Source organism: Bidens hawaiensis, unplaced genomic scaffold (genome assembly GCF_021521415.1).
Source record: "Bidens hawaiensis isolate Kalapana, Puna unplaced genomic scaffold, B.hawaiensis_p1.1 tig00077159_1, whole genome shotgun sequence".
NCBI classification, from domain to species: Eukaryota; Viridiplantae; Streptophyta; class Magnoliopsida; order Asterales; family Asteraceae; genus Bidens; species Bidens hawaiensis.
Genome location: NW_027503295.1, coordinates 28,873 through 38,715, shown reverse-complemented (window position 1 = coordinate 38,715; position 9,843 = coordinate 28,873). Strand labels below are relative to the sequence as shown.

General features: G+C 35.6%; 1 pseudogene across 1 annotated transcript; it reads right to left on the bottom strand.

Moving 5' to 3' along the window:
* Positions 1-3,416: 3,416 nt before the first annotated feature.
* Positions 3,417-9,088, bottom strand: LOC143606784 (two pore calcium channel protein 1B-like; annotated as a pseudogene). Its single transcript, XR_013148813.1, has 22 exons — positions 9,017-9,088; positions 8,824-8,966; positions 8,631-8,738; positions 8,434-8,529; positions 8,092-8,222; positions 7,928-7,988; positions 7,685-7,851; positions 7,356-7,461; positions 6,761-6,838; positions 6,617-6,678; positions 6,479-6,551; positions 6,296-6,361; positions 6,073-6,210; positions 5,919-5,976; positions 5,732-5,839; positions 5,238-5,301; positions 4,997-5,165; positions 4,839-4,903; positions 4,673-4,763; positions 4,523-4,609; positions 3,676-3,854; positions 3,417-3,582 (listed from the first exon to the last, which is right to left on the bottom strand). The product of XR_013148813.1 is annotated as a two pore calcium channel protein 1B-like (transcript).
* Between the last annotated feature and the right edge of the window lie 755 nt (positions 9,089-9,843).

Here is a 9,843-nt window from a genome sequence, read left to right as displayed (position 1 = left end):
ACAGACGATTGGCCGAATTGTTAAGCGATTACGGTTGTGAAATTCGCTACCACCCCGGGAAAGCGAATGTCGTGGCCGACGCTCTTAGTCGTAAGAGTCACATTAAATCTGTCTTACTCAATTATGTCACCATACAATCCGACCTTCAATACCGCATCTTCGACGCACAACACATCTCCGTCATCAAAGGTAGCTTATATGACGAGATGTTGTGTGGCGCCGAAATCCAACTTGAACCTAAACGTAATGATTTACTCTACTATTTGAACCGTTTATGGGTTTCTGATCATGACGATCTTCTCATGTTCATCATCGATGAGGCTCATAAGTCACGATACTTTATTCATCCCGGTGCGGATAAAATGTATGCCGATCTTTGTTCCTTGTTTTGGTGGCGGGGAATGAAGAAAGATATCGTTGTTTATGTATCTAAATGCCTCACTTGTTCTAAGGTTAAAGCCGAGCATCAAAAGCCATTTGGTTTGCTCGATCAACCTTCGATCCCCATTTGGAAATGGCAGAAATAGCCATGGATTTCGTTACAAAACTCCCCACCACTCAAAGCCACAATGATAACATTTGGGTGATTATTGATCGGTTGACTAAGTCGGCTCACTTCATACATTTCCGAGAAAAGTCCTCCGTAAGCGAATTAGCCCGAATTTATGTCAAGAACATCATATGCCACCATGGAACGGTTTTTGACCATTATCTATGATCGTGTTGGTCGGTTTACCTCTCAATTTTGGAGTTCGTTGCAAACTGCCTTGAGTACCCGTATTGATTTAAGCACCGCTTATCACCTGCAAACTAGTGGTAAATCCAAGCGAACAATTCAAACTCTCGAAGATATGCCCCGCTCTTGCATACTAAATTTTGGTGGAAATTAGGATACTCACTTACCACTTGTAGAGTTTTCCTACAATAATAGTTTTCAAACTAGTATTGGAATGGCACCCTTTGAAGCACTTTATGGCAAAAAATGTCGTTCCCAGATTTATTAGAACGAGATTGGTGAATCGCAAATCACCAGTCCCGAGCTTGTTCAAGAAACTTCCAATCGAATTGCTCTTATTCGTGAAAATCTTCTTGCCGCACGTAGCCGTAAAAAGAGCTACGCCAATAAGCGTCGTAAACCTCTCGAGTTCAATGTTGGTGATCGAGTTCTCCTTAAAGTATCTCCATGGAAAGGGGTAGTTCGTTTTGGTAAAAGAAATAAGTTTTCTCCTCGTTTCGTTGCCCCGTTTGAGATCGCTAAAAGGGTTGGCAGAGTTGCATATCGTCTCGATCTCCCCGAAGAATGTTCATTCGACTTTTCACGTTTCCAATCTCAAGAAGTGCTTAGCTGAGGGTAATCTATGTGTGCTATCGAGAAACTCGTTGAAATCATGGATCGTATGGACAAAGAAACCAAGTGTAGCCGTATTCCGCTTGTCAAAAGTCGTGGAGAATCTAAACGTGGCCCCGAGTTCACTTGGAAATCTTCGTTAGGGCTTAATCTCTAATTTCGAAACGAAATTTCCAAAAGTAGGGAATGTTGTAACATTTCGGGTTTTCATTTTCTTGAATTTGTAATCGATACCCGACCCGGGTTCGTATAACTTCCATTTGTCCAATTAAGAGATCCATGCATCCGACTACTAGGGATACTAACAAAAGTAGTCGATGGGAGAGAATCTTAACTCTTAAGGGAATGTTTAGACAAGTTAAGTAGTAGAAATCTAACTACTTAATTTGAAAGGGAGTATTAGAAATGAAAGTCAAACATGAACGGATTTAGGGATCAAAATTCTCATCATATCCCTTAACCAAAAATAGAAGATTGATAGCCATCGACAACTTAAATCTTTATGTTATTTCCTTTATTTGACATTGTAAATCAATATAAATTATCGATCAATACAATAATCTCTTGTCCAATATCTTCTTATTACCAATTACTAAATTGATAGCCTTAAGTTGTTTATCAAATTTGCTACTGTTAATCAAAGTATCATAGTTGCCAGAGGCATGATCACAGTTACTTGATAATCTGAACATGAGCCTTCATGTATCTTTCCATAAACCAGCAAGCCCCCACTAATGACTTTGGTCCTTGGCCCTTATACTAACTTTATTCAGAACACAACCTAACTTAACCCAACTTTTTAATAAAAAACTAATTTCTCTCTTTTTCATCTATACAATCCAACTTACTCCAACTTTTCACTTTTATTCACAACTCAACCCAAACCAGTTATTTTAATACATATATCTTATTTAGATTTTAATTTATTCCATAAATTTATTAAAACTAATCCAAAATTTCATTTTCATTCACAACCCAACTCAAACCTACTTTTTAACTACATAAATATGGTTTATAGTTTTCAAATATATTTAAAAAATATACTTTTAAGATAATAAGTTTACAAACTAATAATATTGTAACGCAACCATACTTAAAAAAAATACCTTTTTTTATCAAAACACCGTTTTTAATAAAACTTATATCGGAACGTTCACAAAAAAAAAAGTTAAACAAGACCTCATTTTTTTATCTTTTAAAAAAGTTAAAATAGTTATTAAAGAAAAACTTGTTTATATGTAAAATAAATTGTTAAATGAAAAAAATATATAAAATATATGGACCAATTAGTTAGTGACATGTCGCACATAATAGGTTGCAACCCAAGGTTGCCGAGCTGAGGAATAAAACTCATTTTTTTCTTTTCTTCTAATTGATTGGGCTCATCAAACAGTGTAATGACCTCCTAGGAGGTTGTTGATAAACTTGGTCTTAGGACCTTGTCTGGGACACTTTCCCCCTTGAGCATTGCCAAGGGGATGCTTTCCTTTGAACCATGTGTTCGTTGATATTTAAATCATTATAGTTTTCAACGGGCGTTTACTCTATTTATTCATATTTTACTTCGTCTTTCAGAAAGCCGAACTAAACTATAATGGCACCAAAATCACTAGCAAGATCAACAAGGTAATGTGTATCCCCTTTACTCCTTCATGAACTCACAATCACTAAGAAGATCATGTAGCTAAGGTAGATATAAACCAATTATACTGTTTTTCAAAGCAAAAGGTTGCACACACAGTTTTATCTTTTACCCTAAACACTATATTTTACCGGTATTTTGATCCATAATCATGCATCTTAATCTTGTGTCTTAGGTGTGTATCATGTGTGAGGAGCCTACAAATATATATAAAAAAAAACGTATAGACATAAGCAGTACATATTTCCAAAGCAGGTTTATCTTTTGGAGCAGTGATTTGGTATAAAGGTATTGAGATCGAGATTGTCCCATCAACATATTCAAATGTCATTTGAAGGGTAGAATCATAACTAAATGTGATGAACGAAAAATCGTTTGTTCTTCTCCATAGTACGGAATCATAATTGTATTGCTACCTATCTGTGGTCTACGTGTATGCCAAACGAGACAAACAAAATTCTTCTGTTTTTCTCAATAGTAGAGACAGATTTAAGACTTGCATCTTCATGGAGAAGAAGGTTGAGAATGATGCAACTGTGAACTCAGAATGCGGTGAAGTAGCATAACAACCCGAAGATTGTGAGTCTTTGACCTGGCATGTCACATATTATTATCACAAAACGTAAGCAAATGCAGATTAAGAGGTAACCCAACCCCGACTATGAAGTTAGTTTGTGATACTAACCCCGTGTTAAGCTGTCCCCATACTTCCGTTTGCTGGATTTTCATACACAAAAGAAAACAATAAATACACATGAAAAAATGTAATGGAAAGGTCAACATAAGATTTAATTGAAGGCTGCTACCCGGCCCTTCTTCAATTTCTAGCTCAGCAAAAAATGCCTCCAATACAAATGCTACAATCTGCAAAAAGAGTATAACATGTTTTTTTGACAAAAACACAAACACACACACGTGTATATATATATAGGGAGGAAGGTTCTATGGAAAAGACAGTTTTTTGCGAGAAAATAAATAAAAAATAAATAACTCAATTTTTCAAATTTAAAATACAAGAAAATGGTTGAAATGTGATGTTTATTCGTCTCTTCTGACATTCTAATATATTTAAAAAAATATGAACAGATTAGTTTTATGGTTTTTTATGTATATGACAGAGGCATCTTTATGCAAGAGGTAAAAGTTTCTAAAATATGAACCATTGATAAGGAGAAACTAAACAATTTGGCTTTGTTCTTCTTGTTCTCTTAGGTACATAAATACAGTTAGCCCAAGTGAACGTGTAATTCATTCTTTAACATATTGATCAAATCTTCGTGCAATAATATAGTTTTTTTGTAATGAATCTCTCCATGCAATAACAAAACCTCTCACAGACTCTTGTATAGTTTCATCCAAGGAAAAAACGTAAGGGGCAAAAGGGCGTGCCTCATGTAGTTCTTAGTCAAAATTGGTTAAAACAAGGGTTCGTAGGAGGTTTATATTTAATAAGAACCAAAGGGGTGAAGATATTTTGAAAAGTTTAATCCAAGGTATGTATTTGACAATCAAATTGAATCAAGGAAACTCACCAAGTTGAGGAAAAGCAAAACTGTTATTAGATAGAAGCTGATGAAGTAAGCATAGGCCCAAGAAGTTCCAGTCAATGTTGCATAATCCTGAAATAGTTTTGACTCGAAACTTTAAGCGCAATTAACACAATATAAATAGGTGATGCATACCTACATCCAGACTTGCCAGCTTCCCATCACAAGCAAATTGAAGAGTGTCACCATACCATTAGGGTAGTCGTTAAAGTTAAATAACAAGTAACTGATTATTGTTAAGTCAAGTGATAATAAAATATTAGATCAAAGTAGTTGGTAAATAATGTAGATTGTAGGATACTCGCTGGTGGCGAGATCTGTAGCTAGTAAATCCGGATTCCCAGCATTAACTATCCCACCAAAAATCTAGCACCCAAAAGGTAAGTTGATACATATTAAAATTGAGAATAAATGCAAGTTAAAGTATTCCAATATGATATATTAAAGAATAGGTAGTACCTGTATACCCAATGTACAATAAATGCACATGACACAAAACACAGTACCCAAGTATGGCATTAAACTTGGTATGAGTGTCAAAAATGTAGCAACAAAGGCCCGGTAACTTTGAGCAAGCATCAACAGCCTGATCAATCTTAACATTCTTGCAATAAGAAGATAACGAATACTGGAAACAATATCGTCTATCAGTACCAGATTCTTATAATCTCATAACCTGAAAATTTTGTTACATCCTTACCACTGCCCTTTTGAAATAAAAGTTAGCTCCTGTGGAGATATGAAAGTTGCTGTTTCTCCTATAACTGACGACATCCATGAAAAGTAACAAAATATAACCAACCACCCATGTTTCACACTTAAAGCACACATGGTTCTCGCAATTTTTACTTATAATTGGTTATGTATTGAACGGCCCTACACACACACACACAGAGGATGGATCATCTCACAACTCCCAAGTTTTGTCAGAATTTGAAGAACTCGTGAACACCATCAAATGTTTTGATCAATACCATATTTTTCCAAGATAAATATTAAACATATTGAAATCTAGTCAATTTATATAAGAAATAGTACAAGGGTTAAAGCGGTATTTGCAGTTCTAAACATATTATTGGTTCTGAAATGAACGCTCATATATATGTAAACTGAAATACGAGCGACTTTATTTTGTTTGAATGGAGGGTATATAGGAATAACCCCTTATGTTGCTACTAGGGTTGTGAAATTTACCTATGACCCATGTGATGATAAAATCAAATTGGTTTTGCCCATCCTTCCAAAAGTTTCCAAATCCATATGAATACACTTTCAAAACCATTTCAACAGCATAGATCCACCCTGCACGCAAAAGAAGCCACAATAATATAATAGCTGACAAAAGGGTATGCTAAAAAAACAGTTGTAAAGAGTTATTTACCGAAAACAAACTCCACCTTCTGCTAGAACTTCTGACCAGAGTTGTTTTGTATATCAAGCTGCCAACAAAAGAGATCAATCATTCGAGTTGTTAATTAACTATGGTAGAGTTAACATATAAGACTCTATCTGTTTCTCAACGATCTATGGCATACCGTTGTTTAGGTAATAACAGTAATTAGATTCAAAAGGAGAACAACAACTACATATTCAAACTTTGTGCTTTTTACAAAGTTTCTCAGTGTTCTAGAGCTTGAAGAATTGTAGAACCTGAATTTCTTTAACCAAGGCTCCTGAAAATGAAGGCACAACGTGAAAGTTTGCTTCTTTTTTTGTTTATAATTTATAAAAATATGCTAGTCATAATTACCAACTTACTGCATCATCCTGTTGAAATTTTAAGGCAATTGCATAGTAAATATCACTAAATTCATCTGCATCAATCTACATGTAAAAGATCAGAAAAGACTGATACACTAACCATCGATTATTACTTCAGAAATAAACAAAAAAAATAACATCTGCTGTATATCCAACAAGAGGTAATATACTAAATAATACCTTGTAATCGTCACTATGATCCATTGCGTCAAATATAAACTCAAAATTTTCTCTTGATATTTTTGGCAATCTCCTGAACAGAAGGTGCTTTTAAGTACCCCCGAAAAAGGATGATAAAAGAATAACAAAGGTCATTACCTGTAATTATTAAGTTGTTCAAACAACCTGAAACATTGTTCCTTATTTAGAGAGCCAGAACCCTGTTGATTTGGAAAGAAATTCCATAAACGAAAGTAAAATTCAATTGCAGAGGATTTCACAACACAAATAACTCATAGTCACATATTCATCAATGAGGTTAAAGGCTCTCCCCAATATTCTTTTCCTCGTTTTGTCCTTTGCGTCAACTTGTTTAACGAGCTGCGGTTGAGGGGTCATGCACGCTTGTAAGTAACATAAAAGTTCTATCTTAAACCAAAAGAGACGATACGGTCATATTTACTAAAATACCGATCCCAAAAGAATCAAAGTAGAAATTTTAAATTCACTAGGACCTGGTTTGGACCCAACATGGCCCGAACTGAAGGCTTATAACCAGACTGGTTTGAGAACTCCTTCATTGAAATCCACTAAACCCGAACTGTCCAGGTTATAAACCGGTTTTACACAGACCATATCATTTTCACCTTATAAACCACAGGAACTGGTTTTGAGTCAAAATACGGTGTTGACCAGGTTTGGCAAAACCCAAACGGTTTCAACCTGAACCGATTTGAGTCCAGAACCCGATTTGTGCACCTCTAGAATCTAAGGTGTGGATCTCTCTAAGAGCTTGAGGGTTAGAATTTAGGTTATGTGTGTCTGTGTGTTGCCTTAAAAATAGATTGGTATCCAAACCTTCAGTTAGAGATATATAGAGGTTTCAATAAGTATGAACCTCAGCCTTGAAGCAATTATAGATGACAGCAAGAACCAGGTTTGTCACAAAGTAAACACCCAGAAGCACATATAGGACGGAAAACAGTTTAGACCATCTTGATGATCTGGAAACGAGCGGAAAACACATTACTAAACTACCATAAACACATAACGAGTTAAACCACAAAAGTTTTGTTTATTACTTTTTGTATGTACTATAATGACCAAGATACTTCACACAAGTACCCTCTAGACTATGACAAATACAGCTGGCTCATGGTAATTTATGTAAGTATAAAGTTGCATATTAATAGAAATGCGATGTATAACTAATATTAAGTGACTCACTTATAGGCAGGAATCCAAACATCTGGATTGTTGGATGTGGTAAAAAGAACAAACATTTGATACAACGTAGCAGGGTAAGAAAGGAAGAATGTGGCTCCTTGTTGAGTATCTTCAAATATGACATAAGCTAACCAACTGGAGAACACAAGAAACAGAAGCCCTAAAGCCTGAATTCAACTATATGTCAGCATCTCACGGCAAGTAAAGAGGCAGAATAATAAGTGTAATGCAATATTCACATACCAATACATTGAGATATGTGAAAACCATTCCACCCAATACAGCAAGATTGTCTCGTAAGCCCCTGAGTCAATAAACGAAAAATAAAGTTACATTAAATCTAGTCTTGCATGGTTGATGTAAAGGAATAAACATAGAAAATGCTTCAGTAGTTTATCAAGTCATACCTGATATTCAATATAAAGAAAAGTACCCTGATATAAGGTGCAATCCTACATGGAAGAGAATAGATGGCCACTGGAGCGAGAGAGAGAATATCTACTACTAAAGCAGCAGTAAGAATTAGTAGCGATATGACCTGAATATATACATATGTTCGCATAACACAGGACATCAGTGTTAGTTTGTTTTATAACAGACAAAGTATTGACAGTAACATTCTTTTTGCCATATTGTCCAACAACTGCTGAACGGGATTGTGAAATATGAAATAACCAAGCAAACGACTATTCAAAAGACCATCTAGTCCTTGGGTTACCCTAAAACACATTCAGTTGGAAATAGAGTACCTTGAGCTTATTAACATGGTTTCTATAGTAGAGATATCCGCTTTCATACAAAATAGGAAATAGAGTATGCACCACAAGAATTATGAGGGTTACACCCTGCATAAGAAAAGTATTTTTTTTAATATCAGATTACCTGTATATACAGTTTTATCATGTTTGATTGTAATGGGAGCATAAAAAATATAAATGATACAAACCTCAAAGCCCAGAGATTCTGCACGAGTCAATTACGGGAGCTCCCCAAGATAGTAGTAGTCCCTTTTACTGCAAGAAACCTCAGAAAAACTGCTACACCATAATGGTTGCTGTTGCAGAATTTGAAGTAATTATGAACAATCATTATACATAAGATGACCATCATGAAAGCAGTCAATGGCTTGTAGCACTAACCTCAAAGAAACTCAAGGCTATCAGCGCAAATAATCAAGAGTCCATATTATGTCAAAACGAATGAATATGAAGTAGATCTTTACGGCTCTTTCAATGTCTGGTAACTCAATGATTCTTTCTGGTACACCACTTCCATCTCCAGCCTAGAAATAGGATATTGCAACTATTATCTTACTTTGTAAATTTAACTAACCTGTTGTAAGTTCATTCCTCTACCATATTTCAACTTATTAAACTTGGTGGCAGATAGTACAGGGTTGTGCATTATTATACTACCCTCACATTTTTAAGTTAAGATTAACAAGTAACTAACTATGAACCCCCAAGTATATTCCAACATAAACTAGTAGTAATAAAGAAGAGACTAGAATACATTCAATATGGGCCATCAAGCCGATGAAGAGAAAACTTGATAACGTGTTAAATATTAGAATTGGGCTTATTTATGTTTAGGTCGCATGCCCGAGTAGGTTGCTGGAATTATGGACCGGCTCGGTTAAGTCAACGTGGCCGACCGGGTTGTGTCCCGTTAGAGTTACACCTTGGGCAACGAACTAAAATCCGCTTAAGTTGTTTAACCGGTAAATGACGAATATAGTTATGACGGAATTATTATTTATAATAGTTATAAATAATAATATAGTTAATTTACTAGCTAAATGAACTGGTGTAGGCTTTAAACGAGAGTTGGACCAAGTTGGACTTTAGGCCCGATTAATATTTATTAGGGATAACTAAAGATTATATATGTATACATATAATCTTACGTATGAAATTATGTATCGATAATAAATATAAACCAAGAATCCCACTTTCTAGGAGATAGCAAAAGGAGCCGCCAACCAAAACTAAGATTCACGGCATACTCGTTAACTGCCGCACGCCAAAATCCATCGTCTCCACAAGCGACAATCACCACCGGACAACGCCGCACAATCCACGCCGTCATCCGCTGCTGCCGCCGTTGCCACTATGCACCGCCGCTGCCGCAATCTGTTTGTTTCGGTTCGTCACCTAGCG